Here is a 5000-nt window from a genome sequence, read left to right as displayed (position 1 = left end):
CGACGGGCGGTGAACCAACAGCGTGGGACACAAATCCAACTACGAGCTTTTTAACCGCAACAACTTTAATATACGCTATTGGAGCTGGAATTACCGCGGCTGCTGGCACCAGACTTGCCCTCCAATAGATACTCGTTAAAGGATTTAAAGTGTACTCATTCCGATTACGGGGCCTCGGATGAGTCCCGTATCGTTATTTTTCGTCACTACCTCCCCGTGCCGGGAGTGGGTAATTTGCGCGCCTGCTGCCTTCCTTGGATGTGGTAGCCGTTTCTCAGGCTCCCTCTCCGGAATCGAACCCTGATTCCCCGTTACCCGTTACAACCATGGTAGGCGCAGAACCTACCATCGACAGTTGATAAGGCAGACATTTGAAAGATGCGTCGCCGGTACGAGGACCGTGCGATCAGCCCAAAGTTATTCAGAGTCACCAAGGCAAACGGACCGGACGAGCCGACCGATTGGTTTTGATCTAATAAAAGCGTCCCTTCCATCTCTGGTCGGGACTCTGTTTGCATGTATTAGCTCTAGAATTACCACAGTTATCCAAGTAACGTGGGTACGATCTAAGGAACCATAACTGATTTAATGAGCCATTCGCGGTTTCACCTTAATGCGGCTTGTACTGAGACATGCATGGCTTAATCTTTGAGACAAGCATATGACTACTGGCAGGATCAACCAGGGAGCTGCGTCAACTAGAGCTGAGCAGCCGGCCGCCCGGGAGTGTGTCCCGGGGGCCCGCGCGAACACGCAAGCGTCCGCTCAATTATTCTGCAAACAGGAGGAGGCTGAGCTCCCCTGCACAATACACCTCGAAACCCTCTCAGGTCCCGGCGGCGCGCAGCGCCGTCCTAAGTACTTGGTCGGGTTCGAGAGAGGCGCAATCGCCCGGAGTTTGGCGAGTAGACGCTTTAGGTGCGACCACCCGTGCTCCCAACTGAGCTTGCCGCTGCCGACAGAGGCCCGGGAGCGTGCTGTCGTGGCATTGCCGGCGGGAGACAACACGCGCCACCTACGGTGACCGGCAGCTCCAACGCCAGCGCCACAGAAGGACAAAAGCCCCACTTGGGTGCCGAAGCGAACTCTCCCAGCACAGCGCACGCGCCAACACGTCCGCACAGCTGCGATACAAACCACCTGCGAGAACCGCAGAGGCGACCGAGCAGCAGACGGCGTCGCGGCGCCGAGCGCCGGGCGGCGGCGCATCCTCAGCGCACACAGTCCTCAATCGGACCAGCACACTGCAGATGTCCACCGCGCTTCGCACCGGGCCCGCGAGGACCTACTTTGGCCGCACGGCGCCGCGTGCAGGGTGCGCCGGCGCGCAGCTGCGCCGCCTGCCGCCTCCGTCGGCCGGCGCGCCTGCCACTGGCCGCCCCCACCAGCCGGCTGTAGCGCGTGCGCCCACGCACCGCGCGGCCAGCACGCCGGGAGGCCCCCCCTCACCGGCCGGGGACGGTCCCACCCAGCCACCGCCGCGTATCGCTTCACACCCAGATGCCATTCACGTTCGTGGGCATGGTGGGTATCGCTGGAACAACCGGTTGGTAGCTCAACCGATCGTCGCCATCACTGATTCACCTCTAGCGAGAACAACCGCACCACAACGGTTTACCAGTTGTTCATTTGCATAACGTCACCAGCAAACGTAGGCGTCCATCGCCATTTGCAAATTCAACGATTGTTGCATGCCTGTGTCAGGTGTCACGACACACTATGTCTGCCCACATACACGCAACAACATGTGCACGCTTCGCGAACACGTGGAAGGTGGCCCCCGTACGTATGCGATGTCCATTGCGCGAACGACTGTCAACCGGCCTCTGTCGCATGTCGCAGATGTGGAACGCAGTGCACCATGCTATCACGGTGTGTGAGAAGAGACGACTACGTCTGACAACACGCGCCACTACATCAACAGACGGCTCATGCTGATCGCCATCCAGGGCATACCACACTGCAATCCAGCTCTTATAGGGAGACGACACGTAGCTGAGTGCACAACATTTGGACCGCATGGTTCGCCGTTGTTGGCGCAGTCGTTGTACGGTCACATGTACCACGATGTATCATTCAGTACATGAGGACCAATGTGCAGTACAGTGTGTGATTTGGACGTACAACATCAGCGGACAGTTGACACAGGCCGTACCACAGCGTAGGCTAAGTGCTTCGCACATGCGAATGCCAATGAACAACTGCAAATGCCAATGAACAACTGCAAAGGGCATTGAGCATGTACGTCCTGCTGCCATCCACATTACAGTGTATAGCTGCAAGGTGTTTAACATGAAGCGATACACTGGGGACCGGGCAGTGCGAGTAGCAAACTATATTGCGGGGGTTGCAGTTAGGCAACACTACACTAATTTAACGCGTCGTATGACAATTACAGAGCAGGTTAAGGCCCAACGTGTGTTGGGTTAAGGCCCAACGTGTGTTGGGTTAAGGCCCAACGTGTGTTGGGTTAAGGCCCAACGTGTGTTGGGTTAAGGCCCAACGTGTGTTGGGTTAAGGCCCAACGTGTGTTGGGTTAAGGCCCAACGTGTGTTGGGTTAAGGCCCAACGTGTGTTGGGTTAAGGCCCAACGTGTGTTGGGTTAAGGCCCAACGTGTGTTGGGTTAAGGCCCAACGTGTGTTGGGTTAAGGCCCAACGTGTGTTGGGTTACGTTAAGGGGCAATGTGGGTTACGTTAAGGGGCAATGTGGGTTACGTTACGGCGCAATATAGGTTACGTTACGGCGCAATATAGGTTACGTTAAGGCGCAATATCGGTTACGTTAAGGCGCAATACAGGTTACGTTAAGGCGCAATACAGGTTACGTTAAGGCGCAATACAGGTTACGTTAAGGCGCAATACAGGTTACGTTAAGGCGCAATACAGGTTACGTTAAGGCGCAATACAGGTTACGTTAAGGCGCAATACAGGTTACGTTAAGGCGCAATACAGGTTACGTTAAGGCGCAATACAGGTTACGTTAAGGCGCAATGCAGGTTACGTTAAGGCGCAATGCAGGTTACGTTAAGGCGCAATACAGGTTACGTTAAGGCGCAATACAGGTTACGTTAAGGCGCAATACAGGTTACGTTAAGGCGCAATACAGGTTACGTTAAGGCGCAATACAGGTTACGTTAAGGCGCAATACAGGTTACGTTAAGGCGCAATACAGGTTACGTTAAGGCGCAATACAGGTTACGTTAAGGCGCAATACAGGTTACGTTAAGGCGCAATACAGGTTACGTTAAGGCGCAATACAGGTTACGTTAAGGCGCAATACAGGTTACGTTAAGGCGCAATACAGGTTACGTTAAGGCGCAATACAGGTTACGTTAAGGCGCAATACAGGTTACGTTAAGGCGCAATACAGGTTACGTTAAGGCGCAATACAGGTTACGTTAAGGCGCAATACAGGTTACGTTAAGGCGCAATACAGGTTACGTTAAGGCGCAATACAGGTTACGTTAAGGCGCAATACAGGTTACGTTAAGGCGCAATACAGGTTACGTTAAGGCGCAATACAGGTTAGGTTAAGGCGCAATACAGGTTAGGTTAAGGCGCAATACAGGTTAGGTTAAGGCGCAATACAGGTTAGGTTAAGGTACGACATAGGTTAGGTTAAGGTACGACATAGGTTAGGTTAAGGTACGACATAGGTTAGGTTAAGGTACGACATAGGTTAGGTTAAGGTACGACATAGGTTAGGTTAAGGTACGACATAGGTTAGGTTAAGGTACGACATAGGTTAGGTTAAGGTACGACATAGGTTAGGTTAAGGTACGACATAGGTTAGGTTAAGGTACGACATAGGTTAGGTTAAGGTACGACATAGGTTAGGTTAAGGTACGACATAGGTTAGGTTAAGGTACGACATAGGTTAGGTTAAGGTACGACATAGGTTAGGTTAAGGTACGACATAGGTTAGGTTAAGGTACGACATAGGTTAGGTTAAGGTACGACATAGGTTAGGTTAAGGTACGACATAGGTTAGGTTAAGGTACGACATAGGTTAGGTTAAGGTACGACATAGGTTAGGTTAAGGTACGACATAGGTTAGGTTAAGGTACGACATAGGTTAGGTTAAGGTACGACATAGGTTAGGTTAAGGTACGACATAGGTTAGGTTACGGTACGACATAGGTTAGGTTACGGTACGACATAGGTTAGGTTACGGTACGACATAGGTTAGGTTACGGTACGACATAGGTTAGGTTACGGTACGACATAGGTTAGGTTACGGTACGACATAGGTTAGGTTACGGTACGACATAGGTTAGGTTACGGTACGACATAGGTTAGGTTACGGTACGACATAGGTTAGGTTACGGTACGATATAGGTTAGGTTACGGTACGATATAGGTTAGGTTAAGGTACACATTGTTGTAAGGAAAGGTTTAATGGGGGGCGGGGCGGGGCGGCCGGTTTGTTGATTGTGATTATAGTAAGTGGATGCCTGCGGCATCATCTGATTTGCCACGTCAGGATGCACCTTTGGCTCATGACAGGCGGCGCTCTCATTCCATGCTTGTGGCAGACCTGTGTCTTTCATTCCTGCCATTGTTTGTGTGCTGTGAGAGGAGGCAGTATTGTGATGTTGGGTGCACCCCTGTGTAGGACATGTGTGGGTGTTGGTGGCTTGGCTGAGCAATGGTGGTTGTCGGGTGGGTGGGATATTCTGTTTTCTGAGTGGACCTCCCAGTCTGGTTATGACAGTGTGGATTGTCTAATGTGGCGGAGAGGATGCACTGGGTGTTGTTCCATGCTGGTGCTTACATATTGTCTGTGTGCGTGTTACAGGCAGAGAGTAGTGCGTGATAAGGGTGTGTGGCTGACGTGTGGTTGTGATTGTGAGCAGAGTCTTTCAGCATGTATACGGACAGTTGTATACATTATCTGTATTCTGATGGCTCTATCTATTACTAATCAGCGCCGTGTATACGTTTAATCCGGTTCCAGTCGAAACTGTTGTATCTCTGTACATTAGTGACACGGCGAGCC

At 51.8% G+C, this 5000-nt stretch overlaps 1 non-coding gene across 1 annotated transcript in view; it reads right to left on the bottom strand.

Annotated features, from left to right (window-relative positions):
- LOC124586216 overlaps positions 1-688 on the bottom strand; it is a 1910-nt gene extending 1222 nt beyond the window's left edge. The window contains exon 1 of the ribosomal RNA XR_006975120.1: positions 1-688. This exon is cut by the window's left edge and continues 1222 nt beyond it. This is a non-coding gene — a ribosomal RNA (small subunit ribosomal RNA).
- Between the last annotated feature and the right edge of the window lie 4312 nt (positions 689-5000).

The sequence above is a fragment of the Schistocerca americana genome, unplaced genomic scaffold (assembly GCF_021461395.2).
Source record: "Schistocerca americana isolate TAMUIC-IGC-003095 unplaced genomic scaffold, iqSchAmer2.1 HiC_scaffold_549, whole genome shotgun sequence".
NCBI lineage: Eukaryota > Metazoa > Arthropoda > Insecta > Orthoptera > Acrididae > Schistocerca > Schistocerca americana.
Note: the sequence above shows the minus strand (reverse complement) of the source record. Positions and strands in the feature narration are given on the sequence as shown.